This window comes from Alligator mississippiensis, chromosome 2, assembly GCF_030867095.1.
Source record: "Alligator mississippiensis isolate rAllMis1 chromosome 2, rAllMis1, whole genome shotgun sequence".
Lineage (NCBI taxonomy): Eukaryota > Metazoa > Chordata > Crocodylia > Alligatoridae > Alligator > Alligator mississippiensis.
In genome coordinates this window covers 29,737,314-29,764,595 of record NC_081825.1, presented here as the reverse complement: position 1 = coordinate 29,764,595, position 27,282 = coordinate 29,737,314, and the positions used below count along the sequence as shown (strand labels likewise).

At 44.5% G+C, this 27,282-nt stretch overlaps 1 long non-coding RNA gene across 1 annotated transcript in view; it reads right to left on the bottom strand.

Moving 5' to 3' along the window:
• The window catches only part of LOC132248308 (uncharacterized), a 31,153-nt gene extending 8,394 nt beyond the window's left edge, over window positions 1-22,759 (bottom strand). The window contains exon 1 of the long non-coding RNA XR_009459476.1: window positions 22,308-22,759. This is a non-coding gene — a long non-coding RNA (uncharacterized LOC132248308). The remainder of the gene's footprint in view (window positions 1-22,307) is intronic.
• Window positions 22,760-27,282: the final 4,523 nt, after the last annotated feature.

The window sequence follows — 27,282 nt, the reverse complement described above, 5'->3', positions numbered from 1 at the left end:
AAAGTGGAAAAGGGGAAATTGCTGCTACCCAGTGTTTTTTTATGTCCTAGTAAATACACTACTTGCTCAGGCAGAGAAAAAAATTGAGTTTAATGTCCTACTCAGCCTGAAAGGGTTCAAGACCACTTCCCCCACTTCGAAGATAGAGAGAAAGGCAGCACTCTCTGCCCCTTCTGCTGAAGCAGTGTGCCAAAGGAAATGCAAAATTCATAGCACCAAAAAAGGGGTGTCCAGTGTGGTGGCCTCTGGAGTCCAATAATGTAGGCACTTCCTGCTGTTTCCAGGACACTTGGTAAAAGATTCTGGGAAGATCCTAAAGCTCTGGGACACTGATTCTTCTCCACTGAGTTTGGCGTTATTGCTAATACAAAATGTTATTATATAAAATTATTATACATGAAGATTTAAATAAGCATGTGGGATGGGCAATTAGAAAGGCAATAATTTTTAACAGTATGAAGGCCAATGCCATGCACTTAGAGATGAATAAGGTTTCAGCTATAAATTGGGGGTGCATAGACAGGAGCCATCTGAGGAAGAGAGAGACCCTGAGTGTATTGGTCAATCATAGGATGACCGTGAGCTGCCAGTGCAATGCAGCTGTGAAAAAAAAAGTTAGAATAATTTTAGCCTGTATTATGCAGATTATATGTTTTGTTTGTACAATTATACAAAAACAAAGGGGATAGAAGCAACTTTCACAACTATAGAGGTATCTCCCTGTTGAACATCATTGGAAAATTTGTCACTCGCATTGTGCTCCCTAGGTTGTAATCTCTAGCTGAAAGAATCAATCCTGAAAGTCATTGCAGTTTTCACTTTGGACGTTCCACCATTCATATGATATTTTTGGTCAAGCAACTGCAAGAAGTGTAGAAAAAAAAAAATTAATGTCACTGTACATAGCCTTCATTAATCTGATGGAGGCCTTCAATGCAGTCAAGAAACAGGGCCTTTTTACTGTTCTGAAGAAATTGGGTTGTTCTCCCAAACTGTTGAACATCACTTGTTTATTACATCAAGGTATGAAGGCAATTGTACTGTACAAAAATAAATAATCAAAACCCTTTGTCATCAACAATGGGGTGAAGCAGGGGTGTGTCTTAGCCCCTGTGCTTTTTAACATCTACTTTTTATTCCTGCTTCTTAATGCATTCAAAGACAGCAATGGTCGCATTTATCTTAGAACCAGACTAGATGAAGGCTTGTTCAACATCACAAGTTTCAGAGAGAAAACCAAGGTGAAAGAACTGGTACTGAGAGATTTTCTGTTTGCAAATGATGCGGCTTTGGTTGAATCTTCCCTGCAAAATTTCTTGGGCAGATTTTCTGGGTCGTGCAAGAGCTTTGGGATGGCAATTAGTCCCAAGAATAGTGTGATCATGTACCAAGGGGTGGAAGAACCAATATATGACATCACCTTGGAGGAGAAATCTCTTGGTGTCATTAACAGTTTTCGCTACTTGGAGTCTATAATCAGCAAAAATCTTGGCCTACATATTGAAGTGACTAACAGAATGGAAAAAGCAGCTAAGAATTTCAGGCTATTACAGAAACATGCATAGAATAACAGCAAACTATTAGCTAAGGTAAAGATTCAAATCTATGAGACTTGAATGCTGTCATCCCTGCTTTATGGTTCAGAAACATGGACTACATGTGCTAGGCACATGAAGAGACTGAATACCTTCCATATGAGATGTCTGCATAAGATCCTGAAAATAAAGTGGGAAGACAGAATACCAAACACAGAGGTACTGCAGCATGCAGAACTGACACACTTAGGGCACATCTACATGTCATCATACAGTGATGTTGCTACGGTGCTCTGCTTTAGTACTTCCTTTTGGAAATACTAAAGCATGATACAGTACAGACAGTTACTGCACTATGCATGCGGCGCATGGGTAAATTTTGCCACTGTTGCTGTAGCGGTGCGCTATACCTGGGGAGTATGCCACTACAGCGACATAGCTGACAGTAACACGTAGACACACATGATCACTGCATCACCATAGCACACTTTACGGTGATATAGCACATCACTGTGTCACTGTAGGGCAATGTGTAGACGTGCCCTTAGAAACCACTATCAAGAAGAGGAAGTTGTGATGGGTTGGACATGTCAGGAGAATGGGAGGAGACCATATCCTCACGAATATTTTATATAGCAAGATTCAAGATGGCTCTAGAAAGTGGGGTGACCCTCTATGGCAGTACTATAATGTGTGAAAAAGTATATGAAGTTGATCAGCATCAATGTAGAAAGCTAGGAGCAGGGTGCAGAATCCCATCCACTCTGGAGGGAGCATGTAGCACTGGGTGCTGCTCAGTATGAACCAGCTTTGCTCCAGAGGATGGAAGCAAAATGAGAAAGAAGAAAGCATCATGCTGTAAACTTTTGGACTCCAACTCAGACAACATATGGATCTGTGAAACTTGTAACAAGCTGTGTCATTCTAAAATTGGGCTTCTCAACCACAAACAAATTCATTAGGCATCTGACTAGACCTCTTACATGTACACCATGATCTAGAGGATTGATGGTTGCCTACTATATTCAGTAGAGACAAAGAGATGCTAGTACCATTATATAAGGCACTGGCAAGACCACCATTTATAATAGTGTGTGCAGTTCTGGTCACCAGTATTCAAAAATTAATTTAAATTGGAATTAGTCCAAAGAAGGGCCACTAAGAAAGTTAAGGGAATGGAGAGCGTTAGAAAGAAGATTAATGATTTAAAGATTAAAGATTCTTGTTTAGTTTAGCAAAATAGAAGTTGAGAGGGAATATAATTACTCTATACGAGTACATTCATAGGGTGAATATTAGAAAAGGGAAAAAGGCTTTTAGGATGGAAAACAACACTTTCAGAAGATGAAATGGCAACACACTGGCTACAGATAAATTGTGGTGGGACTTAAAAAGAAATTTTCTAACTGTCCTCTGAGTGCTGTTTTGAAATGGTTCTTCAAGCAAAAAAGGTAGGAGCAAAGAACCTGAATTGCTGTAAGAAAGAACCATATACATTAACAAAAAGGGTGGCATGATAGGACAAGGTGTTCTAGCTCAACAAGCAGCATGTATAGTCATTAGGGTTGTGCGAAATTTCACCAGCTGTTTCCTTTCAACACTGTTTCAACTCATTTTGAGCTTGAAACAGCGAAATTGAAATGAAACGAGGGGCTTTGAAACAGCCTCAAAATGAAACGAGAGCAGTAGAAACGTTTCAAAAGTTTCAAAATGTTTCGAGTTTTGAAGCTGAAGCTGGGCTTGCCTGCAGGGAAACAGAAAGTATGGTGAGGGAGGGGGAAGAGAGGGGGAAGGACTGTTTTGATATTAACTGCATAGCTGGCCAGTAACTGTGAGCACAGCATAATTATATTGCATATTATAGTATAGAATTTATATAGGAACACATACATTTACATGTATATCTTTTTATTTTATTTATTACATAAATACATACATACAATTATCTTATCTACATATATTACATAAATCAGATAACATTATAGAAGAAGAGACAGATTTTCCAGCACAAAGGCAAAGACAAGACCCTATGAAACAAAACGTGAAGCGTGCTGGAAAGGCAGCTGGCAAGCCTTCAAAGAGGGGCAGAAGAGGGGGTAGATGGAGAGGTATAAGTTCCACCCCCCATCCCAACTGAGATGCAGCCTCTTTGCTACAACAAGCAGGCATGAGGCTTCCACTAGTTCTACAGGCAGCAAGGAGAGGGGAGCAGTGCCAGTGCCATTGCCTGAGTCTGCATCCCCTCCAAGAGCACCAGCTATAACCCCCTGCCCCACTACCACCATGACAACAAGCACCAGCATGACAGTCTCCTCCACCCCCATTTCACTGAAAGGCAAGCAAGATCACCTAGAGCATTGGGGAGATGCTTGCTGTGGATGGCCAGCCCTTTTCCTTAGTTAACTGGCCAGGGATCAGGAGGCTCATGGCACTTGTGTCCCCATTATACCAAATGCCTCCATGCACCACCTTCAGCAGAATGGTGGTGCCCTCCCTGTATGAGGCATGCAGGGAGTACTTGAGGGAGAAGCTGTGCAAGGCAAGTCTACAGGTGGCCTTACACTTCACCTTGGACATCTGGAGCAGCCAGGGTGGAGATTACGCCTACCTCTCCCTCACAGGGCACTAGTGCAACCAGTCAGGCTGTCAGAGGGCTATCCTTCAAGCCCAGGTGATTGATGAGTCCCACATGGCAACAGGGATCATGGGGGCCATGAACTGCTTGGTGCAGGGGTGGCTTATTGGGCAGGACGAGCTCACCCATGGGGCCAATATGGTCAAGGCAGTCCATGATGCCAAATTTGTTGGTATCTGCTGTGTGGCACACAAGTTCCACCTCACAGTCACAGATGCCTTGGAGAAGGCATCCCTGACTGTGACGAATTGCCAGTGACGGTGCCAGCACCACCAGCAAGCTCATTTCCAAATGCAAGAAGGTGACAGGCTGCTTCCACCAAAGCATCAAGGGGGGCAAGATGCTGCAGTACAAACAAGCAGAGCTGAACATCCCACAGCACAAAATCATGCAAAATGTGAAGACTCAGTGGAACTCCACATACCTGATGCTCGAGAGGCTGGAAGAGCAACCGAGTCTTGCTTGGGGAGATTGGGATCAGCAGCCCCCTTAACAGAGCTGAGTGGGATACCATCTCCCAGATCTTGGTGGTCCTCAAGACCTTTCTTGAGGCCACCGAGACCCTCAGTACTGGCGATGCCCTCCTTAGCCAGGTTATTGCTGTAGTGAAGGACCTTCACAACCAAATGGAGAACTCCCAGGGGATCTATGTTCCTGACTAGGGCAAGCAGCTGTCACCTGACATGCAGGCACTGGTGAGGCAACTGAAGGATAGCATCAGGAAACAGCTTGATCCCTTGCGGTCTAGTTCGATCCACATGCTGGCCACCATGTGTGACCTGAGGGTGAAAGGCAGCATATGAAGCAGCCAAAACCTGAAACAGTGGATGGAGGTGCTGGTGAAGACAGTCAGGGAGGCAGAACAGCAGATGTGGGGGGACATGGAAGAGGGGGATCCACTGTCCCATACCAGCACTCCATCCACCAGCCAGTCTCCTCCTCTACCACAGATGCTGTCAATGTGGGCCAAGGGCATGGCTTCCATAGCGGGGTCCAGAGGCACCAGACCACACCGTCAGGCAGGTAGCACTCAGGCCTTGGTGGCTGCCTATCTTGCCAAGGATGTGGAGCCACTGCTGTGTGGTGCCTTGGCCTACTGGGCAAGCCACAGCCAGGTCTGGCCATGGTTGCCTGGGAACACCTGTCCGGTCCACCAACCAGTGTTCTAAGCAAGAGTGTGCTCAGCATTGCTGGGGATGTAGTGACACCCCACCGCACCTCCGTGGATCCTGGTTTGGTGGGGCAGCGGGTGTTTCTTAAGGTGAACCTCCTGCTGCTGGTGTTCCCCAAGTTCCAGGTGCAGACAAAAAGAATGCCACCCTCCTCACTTTGTCCACACCTATTTCCATTTTTCATTTTTTTAAAACCATTTAATGCCCCATTCTCAGAGCTGGAGGTGGCACTCACTGCATCACCAGCCAGCAGGGGAAGAACATGTCCCTGCTGAACTCCCATGTCAGGATGAACTTGGAGGTATGGGCTGGGACTATAGGTGAAGGAGGAGGCCTCAGGTCCTGGGCATGACCACTAAAACTGCACTCTGCCAGGGTCTGTGGGAAGCATCTAGTAAACCAGTGCCTCATGGTTTTTGCTGGCTGCTGACTTGGGCCCAGAAATTCTCCCTCATGAGTGCTACTGGCTTCTGGAGTTTGGGTTTATTTGTTTGTTTATTTTACTCCATCTGAGACATTGGAGTACCTGAGTCATTGGCCACAGCTATAGCTAAGTGGATGGTTTTTAATTGGGGTGTTTCAATGTACTTGCCAGGGCTTAAAAAAAGCCAGAAATTCCTACTGGAGGGTCTTGCTCTCCTGCTCAGGATCATACTGATTGCCAGATTTGGAAGAAAAGTATTTCCCCCCTGGGCAATATGGACCTGGCCTGTCAGGGTTTTTTCCTTCCCTTATAGATTGAAATATGGTCATTTCTCTCAGATCTTCCAAGCATATGTTAACCAACTATTTCCTTGTCACTGAGGTGGCAGAGCACTGGCAGTACCCTTGTCTCTCCTGCTGTCACTTGTGGCAGGTCACTGCAATAACTCAGTATGTAATTCAGGTCCTGAATCAGCTCTACCAAGGTGATGTACTCATTGGGCATGTCTAAAAATGCACATTCATTGCGCAGTAATTTAGGTTACTGAGCAGTAACCAAAAATTACTGTACAGTACTGGTGCATGTGTACATGTGCACACCCATATTGCACAGTAACTATGGTGACTTATGCTGACTTGGGTGTAAATTTGATACCTGCTTCATGCAGGTATCAAATTTACACCCGATTAGCTACAGTGCAGTAACACATATTTAGATACCTTACTGCACAGTAACACTGTGACTGTGAACCGACTCAGAACTATCTTTAGTTCCAAGTCAGTCCACACACAGTGTTGCTGTGCTTTAATGCCTGCGCATGTAGATACCAGTCTAAAAATCTCTTACTGTGCAGTAAATGCACATATAGATGCACTCAGTGAGACCCTATTTGCTAAACACTAGTGAAAAGAAGTTTCCTAAAAACATTAAATTAAATTAATGAATATTTTGTAAGACGACAAGATGAAGCAAAAAGTCACTTTGAAAAACTATGCTTGCTTTCCATGGTGTGATAAGTCACAGCCTAATATCTACAAGGTGAAGCGTAAGTTACAGATGGAATTATTAAAACCAGGTTTTCATTATGTATATGATGACCAGGGATCCTGTTTTTTGCTGATGAAAAAAAATCCTCAACTTTCAGGTTAAAAAAAGTAACCCAAAATCCATGTTTTTAATCCAAAAATTAGAGTTGGGGTTTTTTTTGGTTTTTTTTGTTGTTGTTGTTTTTTTAATTAGAGAAAACCAAGATCCTTGGTAATGATAAATGTTGTCCTCATGGGGGAAATGTGTCAACATAATGAAACCTAGTCTCCTTAATTTCAACACTGATATCTGTGATTTTAGAAACATACAAAAAGGACATAATGACAAATATACATAAACTGCTTTTATCTCTATTTCCTCAGTTTCTCCATATGCTCTATTTATGGTTTCACGCATTCTATTTTTACCTGTTGTCCCTTCTCTAAATTGGGAGGTGAAAAGCGAGAGACCTCCATTACAGATCCCATGCTCCCCTGAGCATAGAGAATGATTCCTGCCTCTAGGGTATAAACTAATCCAAAGGATTAAGGAATAACAGAGATAAGGCAGACTCCTATTGCACTGCTCTTGTGCATTATCCCACAGTAGGGTGACCATCCAACCCAGCTGGAAATATGTGGCATCCAGGAGATTGCTCCCCCCCACCCTCCACCCCATCTCCTTCCCCTTCCCGTTCCCCTCCTCTCCCTCCCTACATCCCTCCCTCCCTCCCAAGTCAGTGATGTGCTGCAGGGAGCGGCAGAGTCAGAACAGCATGCTGCAACAGGCTGGCAGGGCAGCCATGGTGCTTGCCACCCAGCCACCTTTCTGGGACACTGTACCACTTTCCTTGTCCACCAGACTAGGCCCAGTGCCCAGGATGTTCATTTTAATCTGCACCCCACACTTGGGACCAACATCCAAAATCCAGGACTGCCCCGGGAATAACAGGACAAATGGTCACCCTATCCAGCAGTAGTAACAAACTCTAGAGAAGTTGATGAAAAAAAATACATAAGTAACTCTAAAAGGTATCCTCTTTCTCTGAGTTGCAGGGGAGATGTGCCCAAAGACTGTTAAATCCTTTGAACCATGGACCCACAATTGCAGAAAAGCATATCAGATTTCATCCCTAAGTAGGGCCAGTACCTTAGAATGATAAAAAAATTAGGGTTGGAAGGGACTTCATGAGATCATCTAGTCCAACCCCCTGCTCAAAGCAGAACTGTCCTCAAATACATCATCCCACCTAAGGCTTTGTCTAGCCAGGTCCTAAAAACCTCCAAGAAAAATAATTCCACAACCCCTCTGGGTAACCTCTTCCAGTGTTTTACTAACCTCCTAGTGATAAAGTTTTCCATAATATCTAACCTAAACTTCCCTTCCTGCAACTTGAGACCAATGCTCCTTTTTCTGCCACCACTGAGAACACTCTAGCTCCATCCTCTTTGGAACAACCCTTCAGGTAGTTGAAGGCTGCTGTTAAATCCCCCTTCACTCTTTTCTTCTCCATTCTAAATAAGCCCACTTCCCTCAGCCTCTCCTTATAAGTCATATGCACCACCCCCTAACCATTTTGGTTGCCCTCCAATAGACTCTCTCCAATTTGTCCACCTCCTTTCTGGAGTGGGGGGCCCAAAACTGGACACGCTACTCCAGATGTGGCCTCACCAGTGCTAAATAGAGGGGAATAATAATTTCCCTCAATCTGCTGGCAATGTTCCTACTAATGCAGCCCAGTATGCCATTAGCCTTCTTTACAAGAAGGGCACACTGTTGACTCATATTCAGTTTACTGTCTACTGTAACCCCCAGGTCCTGCTCTGGGAAGCTGCTACATAGTCAATAGATCCCCAGCCTGTACCAGGTGCATGTGATTGCTCTGACCTAAGTATAGGACTTCGCACTTATAGAATCCATAGAATCAGGGCCATCCCTAGGTGGGGTGAATCAAGGCAACTGCCCTGGGCCCCATGCTTTGGGGGGGTCCCATGGAGCCAGGCCGGCTTCGTATCCAGCCACTCAACCTCCCACCCCCGCTGCTGCTACCATGTCTGGGCCCCACACAGGCTGATTTGCCCTGGGCCCCATACCCTGCTATGGCAGTCTCTGCATAGAATCATAGAAATTAAGGACTGGAAGGGACCTCAAAAGATCATCGAGTCCAACCCCCCTGCTCTGGGCAGAAATACAGCTGAGATCAAATGATCCCAGCAAGGTGTCAATCTAGCCTCCTCTTGAAGACTTCCAAGGTTAGAAACTGTACCATCTCTTTGAGAAGTCTATTCCAGATTCTGGTCAACCTTACCATAAATAAGTTTTTCCTTACATCTAACCTGAAACCAACCTGTAACAGTTTACCACTGTTTCTTGTCCTCCCCTGAGGCACCCTAGGGAACAGTTTTTCTCCCAGCTCCTAATATTCAGCCTTACATACTTATAGTCCCCCCTCAGTCTTCTCTTCCCTAGGCTGAACAGTCCCAGATCCCTTAGTCCTTCCTCATAAAGTTTGTCCTCAAAGCCCTTAATCATTCTTGTGGCCCTTCTCTGGACACTTTCAAGATTCCCCATGTCTTTTTTGTGGCATGGCTTTTAAAACTGGACACAGTACTCTATCTGGGGTCTCACCACTGCTGAGTAGAGAGGAAGTATCACTTCCTGAGCCCTTCCTGTGATACATTGGCTAATGCATCCCAGTATGCTATTAGCTTTGTTGACTACAGCATTGCACAGCGGCTCATGTTCAGCCTGTGATCAACCAAAACCCTGAGGTCCCTTTCAGCCATCGTGCTTTCCAGGACATCTCCTCCTAACCTATTTTCATGTCATTGGTTACTTCCCCCCCAAGATGAAGCACTCTGCATTTATCCTTATTGAATTGCATCCAGTTCTGTTCTGCCCACCTTTCCAGGTTGACCAGGTTCACTTGGATCCACATCCCATCCCCTAGCATAGCCAGTTTTCCCCATAACTTAGTTTCATCCACAGACTTGGCCAGCATGCTTTCCACATCCTCATCTAAATCATTGATAAAGATGTTGAACAGCACAGGGCCAAGAATAGAACCCTGTGGGACAGCACTGGCAACCTGGTGTTCAGCACTGAAAAATGCCAGGTTCTCCACCTTGGGAGGAAAAACCTGCAGCATCCTTATAGGCTCGGTAGTGCTACACTGGTTAGCACTACAGATGAAAGGGACTTGGGGGTCATGGTTGACCACAAGATGAACATAAGCCTTCAGTGTGATGCTGTGTCTAGTAAAGCAAGCAAAACGCTGACTTGCATCCATAGATGCTTCTCAAGCAAATCCTGGGATGTCATTCTCCCCTTGTACTCGACCTTGAAGAGGCCACAGCTGGAGTACTGCATCCAGTTTTGGGCTCCACAATTCAAAAAGGATGTGGAGAAGCTTGAGAGAGTGCAGAGGAGAGCCATGCGCATGATCAGAGGTCAAGAAAACAGACCTTATGATGAGAGGCTGAGAGTCATGGGGCTCTTCACCCTGGAAAAAATGAAGGCTCAGGGGTGATCTGGTGGCCACCTGTAAGTTTATCAGGGGTGCTCATCAGGATCTGGGGGAACATCTGTTCACCAGAGTGCCCCAAGGGATGACAAGATCGAATTGTCACAAACTCCGCCGCGACCAATTCAGGCTGGACATAAGAAACAACTTCTTCACTGTCTGAGCCCCCAAGGTTTGGAACAGATTGCCGTTGGTAGCGGTTCAAGCACCTGCCTTCAGGACACATTTGGATGCTTATCTTGCTGGGAACCTATGATCCCTGCTGACTTCCTGCCCCTGGGTCAGGGGGCTGGACTCGATCCTCCAGGGTCCCTTCCAGCCCAAATGTGTATGAAATCTATGAAACCTCCCACCAAGATTTTATAGATATTAGGGCTGGAAGGGACCTCAGAAGATCATCGAGTCCAGGCCCCTGCCCCAAGAAGTCAGCACAGACCTATCCACTAATACTCTCTGGGTTCAACCCCTTAGCCAGTTCCCAACCCACCTGACCATAGACTTTGCCAGCCCACAGTCCCCCAGTTTTTTAATAGGAGTATCATGGGAGACCACATAGAAGGCCTTTTTAAACTCCAAGTATATGACATCAACCACATCTCCCACATCTAAGTGGCTCATAACTTGATCATAGAAGATATGGTTGGTCAGACACAACCTACCCACAATGAAATCATGTTGGCTATCCTTCAGCATCATACCTTCTGCCAGTTTCTCACAAATGGACTTCTTGATATTTTTTTCCAAAATTTAACCCAGCATCAAGGTCAAACTGACCAGCCTATAGTTTCCTGGATCCTCCCTCCTCCCCCTCTTAGAGAATGGCACCACATTCACCCTTTTTCAGTCTTCTGGGACTTCTCCTGGGCACCACAAGTCTTCAGATGCCTTTGCCAATGGTCCCACAATGACTCCAGCTATGAATGACTGGTGCCACCTGAGACTGGGGGGAGGGGGCACCATGGCAGCGAGTAGGAACCACCTGCAGTCACCAGCCTCAGTGTCAGAGGCAGCAAGCAGCAAGCGGAGACCCCCCACAGCCACTGGCATTGGTGGTGGTGAGCAGCGAGCAGGGGCCGCCTGCAGACTCTGGCAGTGGTGTCGGCAGAGGGTGGTGGTGGTGGCAGCAAATGGGGACCACCCACAAAAGCTGGCAGCAACCAATCTCCCCCTATGCATTGCCTATGACTCCAACCAATTCCCTCCACTTGTCCCTATTGAACCTCATGAGATTTATTGTGGCCCAATACTGTAATTTGTCCAGGTCTCTCTGAACCCTAGCCCTATCCTCCAGCATATCCACTACTCCCTACAGCTTAGTGTCATCTGCAAACTTGCTGAGGGTGCTCTCCATCCCATCTTATCTCATTGTTGAATATCTTGAGCAAAACTGGCCCCAGAACTGACTCCTTGACACCAGCTGCCAACTAGACATCAAGCCATTGATTACTACTGTCTGAGACTGATGATTGAGCCAGTGTTCTATCCACTTTACAGTCCATTCATCCAACCTGTACTGGCTTAGCATGCTTGCAAGCACATTGTGGGAGTTCATATCAAAACCTTGCTAAAGCCAAGGTATGTCAAGTCCACAGCTCTCCCTGCATCCACAGAGCCAGTCATCACATCATGGAAGGCAACCAGGTTGGTCAGGCAGGACTGGCCCTTGGTGAATCCATGCAGACTGTTCCTAATCACCTTCTCCTCCTCCAAGTGCTTAGAAATGAAGTCCTTGAGGGCCTTCTCCATGATTTTTCCAGGGATAGAGGTGAGGCTGACAGGTCTGTAGTTCCCTGGATCTTCCTTTTCTTAAAACTGGGCACTATATTTGCTCCTTTCCAATCATCCAGGACCTCTCTCAAATGTTCACAAGTTTTCAAAAATGATGGCCAGTGACTCCGCAATCACATCAGCCAACTCTTTCAACACCCTCAGGTGCATTCCATCCAGCTCCGTGGACTTGTACACAACCAGCTTTTCTAAATAGTCCCTAACCTATTCTTTTGCCACAGTTGGCTGCTCACCTCCTCCCCAAACTGGGCTGCCAGGTGCAGTAGTCTGGAAGCTGACCTTGCCCATGAAGACCGAGGTGAAAAAGGCATTAAAAATTTCAGCCTTTTCCAACTCATGCATCACTAGTTTGCATCACCAATTTAGTAAAGGACAGACACTTCCCCTGATCTTGCTTAACATCTACCAGACAGACATTGTAAAATCATAACAGGAAACAAAGTTGATAAATTCCAAAAATCTATTCAGATTCCTGTATTTGGTTTTGGCATATCTGTACCAGATTAGATAATGTATTAATTCATGTATTATGAATCTACATTCATATGTTTTCTCCCCACAAAGTATCACTGTGCCAGTGATAATGAAAAGCTGTATGCTCTTGTTATTGTACTTCAAAAACTGAGAGATTTAGAGATATACAGTAGGTCTCCTTTTTATGTCTGTGTATAGAACACCAGAACACAATTAAACAGAATATTTTTCTGGTTGGTAGCAATCAGAATATTTCAGGGTTACACAAAGCACAATATAATTTGTACATTAGTCTCACAATCTGTTTTATCTTGCAAAATACACAACATAAAACTTCTAGCCTAAATGTGTAGAAAATACAACATAGTTTTTTTTAGTTGTATATTTTCAAATGTAGAGTTAACTGGCACTGCATTTAGTTTTACTTACATAGAGAATATATGCAAAAATGTTCTTTAAAATACTGCCACAAAGAGATCCATTTTGAAGAAACAGGATCCTGTTCAAGCACAAACTGCTCATTAGCTCAGCCTGTGGAGCTCCTGAGCTGAGCAGATCAGCTCATTAGCTCAACCTACAGAGCTCTGGAAGGAACCTCATGTGTTACATGTTCAAAGAGGGGGTGCACTATCCTTACCCAGTGCACTGTCTTTAACTACCACCCCCGCCCCTGCATCCACCTCTGATTCCATTGGAATCAGTGACTTATAATTTAACTGGGCTCAAAAGACAATTGGACACATTCTTGGAGGATAGTTCATCACTGGATATTAAAAATGATACTTAGAGGTGTAACCTCAAAAATTAGGACTTTCTAGGCCACTGAACCCTGGAATCAATAATGGAAGACAGGTAGGAAATGGACTACTCTGGATATCCCATGCTTAAATATCCTCCCCCTTAGCATTCACTCTTTTCCACTATCTCTCAATACCATACTGCCCTACTTTCCTATGATCCTAACAGCAGTCTGCTCCACAGAGATGAAATGAGCAATTTGTAGTCTTCCAGCATCCCAGGATGTACCACTCCCAACCTCTCCCTCCCCATTCCACCCCCACCCCGACCTCATTATCCTTCCAGAGCAGGTGTCCCGCTTCCTAGCCACACCCCTTCTCACCTGCTTTCTACTGGCAAGTCAGAGCAGCGTAAGCAAGAAGTGGTATTAATCTAAATGTGTGACTGCTCAGAGAGAGTTCTACCTTTAACACTGCTTAATATTCCACAGATGGTCTAAGGGTAACGTGTATATTCACCCTAATGTGTAAATTCACCTTTAGCCTCTGCTGGTAGCTCCCTGCTTTGCCTGCATCTCCAAGGGCTTTTTCTGTTGACTGTATAAAAAGCCTTTTTGAAATCAATGGTGCAATAAATATCTAGATTTTGTTCCTGACACTTTCTGAAATTTCTGGGTGTTACAAACCATATTAATAATGTTTCTGCCTTTTCTAAATCCAAGCTACCAGGCAAGTAATTCTCAGCTACACGCTCCATTTAATGATTTTAAAGAATCTGAGCAAGAAATTTTCTTGAAACAGGAAGCAGGAAAACCCCCATGTGATTATTACACAAATACCCACTGCCTTTGTGTTTAGATAGACAGATGATGGATGCAACTCCAAACTCCTGTGAAATGATGTCTTTCTATCACATGAGCTGGAAAAGTTTTGGCAATGTTTGGTATATCTCAGCAGGAATCACATGAAAATTTAATGCTTTACTTTGCCATGAAAGAAAATCTTTATAAAGTTGAGGCTCTTTTCAGTGAAGATTCAGCAAGAGGACAGGTGGGGGGGAGGGAGGGGAATATCCAGGGGTCACAAAAACCCACACACAAAAACAGCAGAGTGGTGCACGCGGGGGCAGTGTGTGCCACTCAAACCACAGGCTGGTCAGCTGCTGCAGCCCCAAGATGCTCTCAGGCCCCCAGGTAAGGCTGCTGGAACCAACCCAGTGCTGGCCCCTGCCTCCCGGGGTAACCTGCCATGTGCCACAGTGTGTGTGGCATAGGTGTTCCCCAAGGACAACTAGCAGTGATACATTGTGCACTGCCACTAGTTGTCCCCAGGGAACCAAATATCCACACTCACCTGGATGAAGCCGTTGATTGTGCTTTGTAGCAATGAACATATTAACTCATCTCCTATGCTAGACTGGCTATTCAATAAATTCTTAATATGATTAGCCCATCTATCTAGGATTTGGACTTTCAGTCAGCAAGATGGAAGGATCACTTCATTATTGGAACAGAGCCACCAGACAAGAAGCTACAGATTCAAAAGGTTTTTCAAGGTACTATTAACATATCATGCTTATCAGTGTATAGCTAGATTTCCTCAGCTTTATCACTTCATCTCTTGTTCTGCAGAGCTCTCCATTCTCTCTGCTTGCTGTTACAAGCTTTCTTTGGGCTAACAACAAAATCTTGCAGCTGGGCTCAGTACAGGATTTGTTTCTCATCAAGCAGTTGTGCAATCTCCTAATCATTTTCACTGAACCAATCTTGATGATTTTGCTCTAGTTATTCTGGCTGCATTGTACAAGACATCCCTAAGGTTTTTATAATCTATTTCAATCATTCCAGAAGCAGTATTTAGTGTTAAATTGTCCTACCCCTGCTTAACAGTGCTGTTCTTTCATTTGTACTGTTCTACATCTAGCAATATTTAATTGGTTGGGGTCTTTGAAGTGGAGCTCTCCAGAGGTCAAGTTTTACTCAGCTAAGTCTATGGTCAGTTCAACATTTCACTTCTAATGGCTGCTGTAATTTATCTTTGACATATTTCTGGTGAATCAGCGTGTAGTTAATCAAGCCTAAAGAGAATGCTTTTGACAGTAAGCTAATATTCCAATGCTGTTACTTTTCCCTATAGGAAAGAAATATAAATAGGCCACCAGAAAAATAGAGACTTCACCTTGGAATGAGCCATCCAAATACCCTGCACAAATGTATTAAAATAAAATGACTGAACCCCTGGTTATCACATGCCATCCTACACTAGAGCTTATAAGAGAGACCATTGCACAGTGACAACCAAGACTTGAAAATAATCACACCTTGAAAGAAATTTTCCCAGTCCCCCATACTCAGTTTTCATATAAACTTCAGTCTCACCAAACTCATCACAAGATGTGACCTCCCTGCTCACCAGCAAGTACCACATGGAACAGCACCCTGCCTAGACAAAAATGCAAAGCCTGCCAGCATAGCTTGGTCATCAGGACAATGGACACACCTCATCCAATGCAATCATGGAAACAGTGTGGGTGGAACTAAATAACCACTACTCTTCTGAATGAAGCCTCACAGAAAAATAAAAAAAGGACAGAAATACCCAACCACTACTGCAAGTACACTTTTCACAGAGCAGTCACTATCTTTGAACTCACAGTCCTTGTCATGAAAGAAAACCAGTGTAGGAACAAGGTTTTACAAGTTTAGAGAACAAAACCCATAAACTTCACACAGACAATGATTTTATGGCCCATTGTTACTTACCTACTCTTTCTGGTAAGATTTCTGTGCTTCTGTTGTTGGCTACAAATGTCCAACTCGGGATCCTTAAAATTCTAGTTTATTAGGCGGATTGAAACACTGTAATCATAAACCTTGGGGCTGGTCCCCACACACACACACACACACACACACACACACACACACACACACAGTAGCAGGCTACAGAGTCAGGTATACCTATCCTACAAGCGCTAGAGTCTGTCATTGAGGCTTCTTTCAGCGTGGTGTTATCTTCCAGAAGGGGGTCGCCAGCTGGTCCTTCTGGCTGGACAGGTCTAGTCGAGTTGGAGATCAAGAGGGCACCACTGAGGGTCACTTTTCACTGCCTTTTATCTGTCCTTGGCAGACTTTGGTGACTCCCCAGTTTTCAGGTTTGCCCAATCCAGGGGTCATTGACCCTCGTGGGACTTCCCCCCCCCCCCCCCCCCCTCGGTGGCTACTGGACGGCATCTCTCAGCCCCAGGGGTCGTCTGCGTGTACGTGCAGGTTTGGGAGTCCGTTGATGAATTTAGAATAGGGCTCTGGGAGTGGTCAATCTGGAGATATTCAGCCCAAAAGTTGGTCTCTGGCGTTGATTAACTCAGGCCAGGGCTTCTAGCCCTTGATCAGGGGCATTTAGAGATTTCCCGATTGTTACATTGTCTTCTATTGAGTTCTTCCGTTGGTTGATCTACAGCTTCCAGGTGATAATTGCAGTCTGCTACTATGTTACACATTCAATCACGTTATACATTCAATCACTGATTCACTCGCTCTTTCAGGGGCCAGCATGATACAGGGAAGGGCAGTTTGATTCCTACCCTTGTTAACATTGTTACAATGTATAACTTACTAAATCACATCTAGTTGGAAGTTGAAAGGTGAGGAGTATAAAATATAAGCTACAAATGCCATGGCACACAAATAGATAAAAATACCAAAATACAAGGGGAGATACAAAATGCACACATACAAATTTTAAAACACAATTCCTTATCTTAAAGTGAGAGAGAGGAAGGAAGAAAAGGTAGAAAAAGAGAAACATATCCAAAGAGGGGAGAGCAAATGCAGGCAAGAGGAAAAGGGGGCTTTCTGCTACACTGTGACAGACTGTGGGTTTTACTGTAATATTTCTGTTTTGAATGTGTTCATGTTGTATTAATGTTGCATGCCTCAGTTTCCCTGATCATCCTGTGCACAGAGAATAGAGAGTTAAAAGAGACCCTGCTAAGCACCAGAGCTTCCTATGTGCAGGACAAGCATGAAACATGACAGTGGACAGAGCAGCGAAGAACACAGGATGCCAACTCCGAGAGGACATTCTGAAGAAGGAAACCAGATGAACAGCTTTGTGGGGCTGTGGCTCTGCAGACTAGAAAGAAGACAGTTAAGCTATCTTTGGGTTACTCAGGGCTGTGCAGGCTGGATTGGGGACAGCAAAATGAAGCTGACCTCTGCAGGGCTCAAAAGCCTAGGCAATTTGTATGCAGACACTGGGTTGCCCACATACTCGTGTCCCCCTAGTACAGTGGTTCCCAGCTGTTTTTTTTGTGTGTCACTGCTGGGGTTGGATTGCAGTGGCGGTGGTGTCCCGGGGACGGGGGAGCTCCTGGCGCACAGTGCGGCTCCTCTTTTCTGTGTGGCACCACTGGCATTGCCACAGCGACCCTCATTTGGGTTACAACCCGAGGTTGGGAACTGCTGCCCTAGTATGTGGGCAACCTCCCCTCCCCATCCCCCTCACCCCTTGCTGGTTTTATCCAAAGGAAAGGCAGGTGTACTGGCTGCAGGAGATGTTGGAGCAAAGAAGATCATCCATTTGTCTATCAGGGCTCCATTCCAGAGTGAATGCCAACCATAGCTAAATAACCCAGTCTACTCCATCATCAGGGATCTTATATATATTAGTAACATTTCATTTTAATCACAGAAACATGTGGATTTTAGGTTACTTTTTTTTTAATCTGAAAATTGGGGATTTTTTTTTTAAATCAGAGAAAACTAGGATCCCTGCCTATCATGGAGTAAACTTCAATTTTACTACATTTCAGAGGCATTTCCTTTGCCAGAGTAAGAGTCTAAGGTGGTCCTCTGCCCAAAGAAACTGGCACCGTAGAGATTGCCAGGTTATTCAACTGCCACCCAGCACTCAATGGGCACATCTACATGTAAATAAATGTGCTTTTTTCTTATGGAGCATTAAATTTACTTCCTTCAATATGAGGTACCAAATTAATGTGCATTAGGCTGCCCTGATGTGCAGTAGCACAAGTGGGTGCTTTTTAGGTGATGCTCTAATGCTCAGCAAAATAGGCTAGTGCTCATTAAGAAATAGCACTTTTTTTATACACTGCTTTAATGCACAGTAAAATAGGCTACTGTGCATTAAAGCACATATGTAGATGCATCCAGTGTTAACAGTTGCAGGTAGTCATGTCTACTGTAAATTATAGTAGCAGATAGCTAGCAAATGTGGGGATTGCTTAACCTTTAAAAGGAGCAGGGAACCTCTGACTGGGTGGCTTTTTAGCCCCAGTAAACATCTTTATTAAGGAGGAGCTGTCTGCTTTGCTGCTTGGAACTTCGGGGTGCATTTTTCCCTATCAAGAGCTAAAATCCTTGACTCAGGAGCTGAATTGGAAGGAGGGTCCCTGGGGCAGATCACAGAAAACCAGGGAGGGTCAAAATACCAAAGACACAGAGCTGGAAGGAACCAGTAGGCATACACATGACAGCTTAGAGCTAATAATGGCACTTCCTTTTTTAAGTCTTATTCATTTACATAATTAGGTTTAACTATAGGGACTATTGTTTCCTTGATGTCCATAGCTACTTCAGATAACTTCTCTTTGCTTCCCAGGTATACTGTCCACTTCCTGTTTTAAATTGTCAATTAAAACAGTTAAACTTAAACAAAAACATAATTCCACCGGGTACTAATTTTAGGCTTTATCTGCTACTTTCCAAAACCTAAGGATAGACATTTTGTACCTGAAAGGTCTTCTAATGTAACCCTCTGAACCAGGGAGTATCTGGTTCTGCTCCCAAATGGGTAGAGAACTAACAGCAGGATCAATATTGCCTTAACGTATGCTTCAGTTTTCTCCAAACATGGGCTATTTATTCTCTCCAAATGAGGACCTACTTATTCCCTCCAAACAAGAACTCAGTTAACTCTTTATTAAATCAGTTTTATTGAGCACGATAAAGTATTAACTTCAATCATGTATAGATATGTAATCTTAGCAAACAAGTAAGTGTATATTACCAGTCTTAATACTACACAGCTCAAGAGCTGGCCAAGCATCTCAGAGTGGGCTCTGGTTCCTTGAAGGGAGAAGAGATGACTTCAGTTCTTAGACATCACTAGGGTGAGGGGAAGGGAAAGAAAAGGGAGGAAGGGACAGGAAGGAAAAGGGGAGGAGAAGGACAGAGAGAGGGAAAGGAAAAATGGGGCTAATATTTATAGTCCTTTAGGTCACACAGCTACCAATTAAGCCAATTTTCTGTTTTTCCATCAACAACTTGGGGCTTGTCTTCACTTTATCATTGGGGTTTTTTTTTTCCTCCTTCTTGGTGCCAGGAGCCATTTGCTTCAGATATGGGTGAAATGCATCATAAAAAACCCTTTTATCCATAACAAGTGTTTTTATTATAAGATTCTTGCAGAAAACCAAGCTGCATCAGACCCTTTTCCCTGTAGAGAGCAGGTCATACAATCACATAACTCCATGAATGCATTCTTAACCTACTTATGTCAATGCTACTCTAGGACTGGCAGGCCTAAGGGACCATTTCAGTACTGTCAAGCATCAAAAGGCTGAACTGTCTCTGCACTAACATCTCACGCAACTATAAAGTTAGTTTAGTAAAAGACAACTCACTTCTTGCCCCCTCCAAAGTAAAGATAGCATCCAAGTGACCTAGCTTCTAGCTCAAAGCTGGGCAAAATACAGCTTGTGGGCTGAATCCAGCCCACCAGGCCATTCTATCTGGCTCAAAGGGACCCTAAAAAAAAAATTAGTAAATTAATATTTATTTGCTCTTGGCTGCCTGTGAAAGCTGACAGGAGCCATGGGCATTACGATCTAGGGGGAACCCTTAGAAGAACTGAGCAACCCAGCCCCACTCCCAGCCATTTCACTCTCTTCCTGCCCCTGCCCTGCTCTGGCACCACATGGCTCCAGGCTGCAGCACTGGACCGGGGAGTATGGGGCCATGCTGGTACACGCGCGTGTGCGTGTGTGTGTGCACGTGCGCATGCTCTGTGCACCATCGCGTTTCAGGCTTGTCCTGCACATAGGAAGCTCTGGTGCTTAGCAGGGTCTCTTAACTCTCTATTCTCTGTGCACAGGATGATAAGGGAAACTGAGGCATGCAACATTAATACAACATGAACACATTCGAAACAGAAATATTACAGTAAAACCCACAGTCTATCACAGAAGCACAGAGACATTACCAGAAAGAGTAGGTAAGTAACAATGGGCCATAAAATCACTGTCTGTGTGAAGGTTATGGGTTTTGTTCTTTAAACTTGTGAAATCTTGTTCCTACACTGGTTTTCTTTCATGAAAAGGACTATGAGTTCAAAGATAGTGACTGCTCTGTGAAAAGTGTACTTCCACTACCATTTCTGTCCTTTTTTATTTTTCTGTGAAGCTTCATTCAGAATAGTAGCGGTTATTTAGTTTCACCCACACTGTTTCCATGATTGCACTGGACGAGGTGTGTCCATTGTCCTGATGACTGAGCTATGCTGGCAGGCTTTGCATTTTTGTTTAGGCAGAGTGCTGTTCCATGTGGTACTTGCTGATGAGCAGGGAGGTCATATCTGGTGATAAGTTTGGTGAGACTGAAGTTTATATGAAAGCTGAGTATGGGGGACTGGGAAAATTTCTTTCAAGGTGTGATTAGTTTCAAGTCTTGGATGTCATTGTGCAGTGCCCCAGTGGCAAGTCAGAGCTGTGGAAGCAAGATATGGTACTAACATATACCTGGTCACAGCCCATTCTAACTTTAACACTATTTAAACTTCCATGGATTTATCTGGCATTCAAAAGCAACCATCCAAGAGCTAACCTCAACCTAGTATGGCTTATGTGCTTTTTATTCAGTGAGAGGCTAATTTGCATATACAGAGTTATTTAATAATGGCAAGCCTTGCAAAGTTTTCCATTTAAATTAGATGTCCTTTTAAGGATGTAGGGTTAAATCTCTTTTCCTTATACTTGTGCAAATCAGGAGAAACCCCTTAGAGAGGAATGGAGTTACAAACAGGCAAAGCTGGTGTCAGGGCTTCTGATCAATCAAACTCAGCTGGGCCAAGCATTCGGAGCTATCATACCTGCCTCTAATAAGAGGGTTAGTGAGATGGGGCTGTTGGTGGTATTCACTTCTTCAGTGCCAAAATTTAATTTCCACCCTCTCCTCCAGTCTCACCTGCCACAGCTTGTTATAAATATAGAAAAAGGGAGGGTGAATACTATTCAGAGGATGATGGAAGACTTTCAGCCCAGAGTGGGTGTTTATCAGGACTTCTCCCTTATACTATGCTCCTTTCTGCTAAAGGTGCCAATGGCCAATCTCATTATGTAATTCCAAGTTACCTATTTGTTTCCCCGGCTTTAGACCTTTTAGTCCAGTTTCCGAGATCCTTTCAGTCCTTAGATGAAATCAACTTAAATCAATATTTTAGTGTAACAAAAGGACCACAAAATTCATCAGTTGATCAATTATCCGCATCTGGATCTTGTCACTCTCAGAAGCCCGCAATGCACTTTTCCATCAATTAAGTTCAACTAAAACACCTGACTACTTATAACAAAACTTACGTTACCTCACACCTTGACCTAAGAAATCAAGGCAACTCAGTAAAAGGCACAGAGACAAACTTCTACTAGGTATCATCTCTCAAAGTTCATCATACAGTCAATTAATACTCACAGGCCCAATAACTCATGAATTCATAGAGATAACCAACCTGATCCAGGGAAAACAATTACTAATCCAAGCCTGTCAATTTAGAAATGCACACAGAAAGGAATAAGATCCAACATAAATCAAATAATCAAAAGTTTGTCAATTCATAAACTTCAACAGAGATGTAATTCCTCAGACACTAAAGTTTGCCCCTCTGCTCTGTGTTTGGAAGTAGCCAGTCCTGGCCGTTCATTAGTTAAGATATTTAATAATAAACAAAGCAAGAAGAAAATGCCATGGCTCCTGACTCACCATTCACACTGATGTACTCCTCTGCATGGCCCCTCTGTCTCCAGTCTTCTCAGTGCTGCCTGGATGCTCTGGGTTTGTCTCTGCACTTTTTCCAGTGCACCTCAGCTCTATGCTTCCCCAAGGCTCTTCTCCATGTCTCCACATGGATCTTTGCAGCCTTTTCCTATTTGGAGCTGCAGCTTCCCCTCTCCTGGGGACCTGAGACCCTTACCCTGAAATTTCTTTCTCTGGAAGCTCTATTGGCCCAACAGAGTCCCATCAGGGGAACACATGAGTCCAAAGACTCTGTCACAGTTTTCCACCAGGTGTTTCTTCTCAATGACTCCGGCTCAGCCTCCTTGCCCCAACCCCCACCTGCCAAGTTCTGGAGTCCAGCCTGAAAATCAACCCACACAGGTAAACTCCCTGCAGGTAGAACAGGTAAGTTCTGGAGTGCCCTGTTACACCCTAGTTTTCAGTGGAGGCAAGCAACTTGATTGGCTGCTGAAAGCACCACTCACCCCTTTTATGCACACCTGCAGCCTCAGGCTGCAAGCATGCTTTGTTGCAATTAGTATTCCTGCAAGCTGCATGTACACTGCTCCACCTGATTCTCCTGGCTCTTGCTTTGGCTTCTCCTGGCTCTGGCCTCGTATCTTCTCTATGACTAGGCACTGACTCTCTGCTCCCTGGCTTCTAATCTAAGCTTGCTTCTCAGATTATATCTCTTGGATTTTGCCTCTCAGTCCTCCTGGAACGTGTTACCCATGTTTTCAGCCCCCAACCTAGACTCTGGCCGGAGTCTCTGGTAATTTGTGCTCCTGTCTTGCTGACCTTCTAGCTGCTCCTAATACCCTACCAGCAGGCCCAGCCACCTACGTCCTGGCTGAAACCTCACAGTTGGAGTAATGGAAGAATCAAAGCTGTGCTGGAGTGAGATTCACCTCATTAATTAGCTAGCATAAATTCCATGTATTTAAGGGAACTTTGGAGGAGTCAGTGACTTCTGGTAATATTTGCTAAAATAGACCATGTGCTCCTGTTTCTGTCTAGTATAGCAGCTACAATATCCTCTATTTTGAGCATTGCTGCTGCCTGTTTGTCACGCTCAGAGACAGTGAACAATGAAGCACATTGAATTTATGCCTGTGACATTTTCCTCCTTCCCTATAACATGCTACTTCTAGGGTGCATGTATATATGCTCCTTAGTAGACTAATTACCTCCACAGTGGTTTCACAGTCTACAAGTGCATGACTGTTAAGGCACAGTAAATTAACTAACTCCACCATAAGATAGTACCATCAGGGACAGTACTATCTTATGGTGGAGTCACATGTAGACAGTGACTGCTGGGTGTAAACTGTGCCCAGTTTCATAGATTTCATAGACATTTGGGCTGGAATGGACCCCAGAGGATCATCGAGTCCAGCCCTCTGCCCCAGGGGCAGGAAGTCAGCAGGGATCATAGCATCCCAGCAAGATAAACATCCAAATGTATCTTGAAGGCATTCAAAGTGGGTGCTTGAGCCACCTCCGGCGGCAGTCTATTCCAAACCTTGGGGACTCGGATAGTAAAGAAATTCTTCCTTATGTCCAGCCTGAATTGGTCGCAGAGGACTTTGTGACCATTCGAGCTTGTCATCCCTTTGGTTGCTCTAGTGAACAGACGTTCGCCCAGATCCTGGTGAACACCCCTGGTAAACTTAGAGGTGGCTGCCAGATCACCCCTGAGCCTGCGCTTTTCCAGGGTGAAGAGTCCCATGGCTCTCAGCCTCTCATCATAAGGTCTATTTTCCTGACAGTTATCCAGCCAGCCAGGGGCCAGACTCCTGGCTCCTGCCAGACCTTTCTCTGCACTCCCAGAGCCCAGGGCTGACCCCCCCCCCCCTTGCCTCCTGCCAGTCTGGGGCTGCTCAGCCCCGGCTCAAATTGTTGCTGTCCTGGGCATTCATGTAGATACTGCGCCAGGGAGCAGTTGACTGACTTGAACTGCTCTGGAGTTAATTGTGTCACATTAATTTCACATGTAGATGTAAAAAGCATTGGAGAAAAGTGCTGTTGACCACTAAAGTGGGTGACTTGTAAGAAAGAGGCAAAAGGGGTCACTTCTGATTACACTGTATTTTTACAAATCTGCCTCCAAAGAAGTAATTATCTGAACTACCTGCACCCAAATCTATAATACTATGACTAGTTCAGATCATTGGGGAATCACTCCTGTCATGCAATATTAATAAAGGATGACATATTTCAACAAGAAATGCTTTCTTCTAACACTGAACAAGGAAATTGATTTGGCAACCATTCATTTTTGGACAAAGTATTCTCTCTCAAATTACTGTCCGAATCACTTCTCCACTGTAGAGTTTCCACATGGAAACTTCCTCCATCCCTCCTAGCTGGCTTTCTGCTACAGTTTGAAAGAAACATTTTTACATATCATACCTCACTGAGTAAAAGAGATACACTTCTTTACTGTTCAACAGAAAAGACTTTCCTTCTCACTCAGACCTCTGAGGCTGTTTAGTGAAATGTGCTGAATTAACAATTCTTTTCCAGGCAGCCCAACTCACATTTTGTTTATTTGATTTCCCCTCAGGCAGGGAGGGTTACCAGTGGACTGCCTATGGATCTCCATCAGTAACTACATTAACAATAAATAACATGCAAAAGCAAGAAAAAGAGAATGAAAATACATTGAAAACACTACAAAGAGACTGTAAATTCAAAACATGACCTTTCGCATATAAATTCACATGGAATCATGACGTTATCAGTTCCTTTTGACTATCATCTGTGCAATCAGACTGAGGTTTGATGCTTTATGTATTGGCCAATCTTCATAAGAATCATATTTCCTTTCGGGCTCCTTTTGTATGTGTGCAAACTTCAATTTGTAAAAACATTATACAAATTAGAGTTGTACAAACTGACATTTCTTAGAAATATATGTTGTAATACCCACATTACCGTCTTTCCATATATGCGTATGTTGGTGTGAGAGAGAGAAAGGAAAAGGAATGGATGGTTCCATTTGATCAAATTGCTTCTTAGAAACCATTTCAAATCCTGTTTGAATAGATCAGAAATGTTGAATACAATCAGATAGCCGTCCCCCTGCACTACTAATTCAGTCCATTGACACATTTTGCTACCCATGAAACATAATTAATTTAGTATGCCTTGACACGTAAACCCTTTGGGCAGATTCCTGGCCCCACTGAAATCAACTGGAGGTTTGTCATTGATTTTAATGGGGCCAGGGTTTCCCTGTTTGTGGCTTGTATATTTCCCAGTTATGCCACTGAGGTCTTGATCCTGAAATACGCAGTTAAGTTTAGGTAAACAAATTGCTTGATCACTCTTACTACTCATGTGCCTAGTGTCAAGCACACACTTAAGTATTTACAGGATTAGGGCTCTTATGATCGTTCTAATCCAATTTTATCATGCATGCCTGAGAAGTATATTATTTTTGCTTTTATTATTTAAAGCTGCTTTTGATTGGAAGCCAAATGTCTGAAGGATGTGGAAGGGCACAAGGTAAAAAATTGAAGTTTATTCCGTCTTTTTTAACCCTGTCATCTTCCAGGCCCCTATTTACTTATTTAACCATACATCTGACTTTAGGGTGAAATATCTCCCAGACAGCCTTCCTGCAATTAGGGTAGCAAATGCAGCAGCTACAACAGAAATAACAGATTCAATACCAACAACTATTGCAAGGGTCAGAGCAAGGTGGGGCACCCCTCCCGGCCTATGAAATCCCAAAATAGAACACTTCGAAGTTCAAACGCAGCATCCTTTTAAAGTATGTTTTAGCTTCTGTGAGAGACCAATGACACCAGCAGATACTTCATGGTCTGTCATATGCACCAATGCCTGAACCAAAGCCAGGTATACCTTCAATTTGCTCAGTTTGGAATTATCACCTGATATGGGCTTGTATGGGAAAGAAGTTCATATAACCGTAAATGTCAAAGAGCACTTCTGGGTTTTTTTGCTTTTTGTTCTATGAAAAGTGATCTCCCACTGGTGAGTGGATATTCCTGTCTTTTATCATTTTTCTGTTTGACCTTATTCTGGAGCATAGTAAGGGTTCAGTTTCACCTGCATAGTGTCTACATGGGCAATCGGTGCAGCATTCTACCTGCTATTTAGTGTAAGCCGTATCTGCTTCTTTCCTAGATTGAAAGAAGGATGCTTTGCACCCAAAACCAAGTCTAACATCCCTCCTATCTATGGCTAAGAACAGATGTTCAAAGAGTCCAAGGCGGAAGCCCTCTAAGCATCATGCTTTACTCAAAGCACTCTAGATTAGGTCAGGACCAAACAAAACAGACACTCACTGTTCAGTAGGGGGCACAGAGGCCAGCAGGCTGGGAGCACCGCCAACCACCTCTCAGGATGCTGCCAGACAATGCCCAGCCCAGGCAAGCCCAGTGGAGCAGCCTGCCACCCCTGATTGGCCAATGTGGCCCCTCTCCCCTGCCCGCCCCCACCAGCTGGCTGCTTTCACTGGTGCTGGCTGGGGGAGGCAAGAGGGGAGAATGGAGGCCCTCTCTGCCACATGCCCTCCCCACAAGTTGCTGGCTTGGGTCTTGTGGGGGCTGGGCCAGGCCTGAGTGGCAGGAGGGCTCCACTCCTCCACCCACCCCCAGTTCCAGGCAGTTCCAAGCTTTAGCTGTCAGGAGGCTGGGGCAGGGGTTGTGGGGAGAGAACAGAGCCCCCAAGACACACTTACCTGGGCCAGCCCCAAGACCCAAACCAAGCTGGATGAGGGCTGCATGGCAGGGGGCTCCATCCGCCTACCCCCACCCTGCCTCAGCCTCCTGATGACTGCAGCCAGGATCTACAGCATTGGGCTGCCCAGCCTGGCTTTTCACCATTTTGGGCCCTGGGGCCGGGGTGTGGGAAGTTTCTGACTATGAGGGTGGTCAAGCATTGAACAAGCTATCTAGAGAAGTTTTGGACACTCCATCCGTGGAAATTT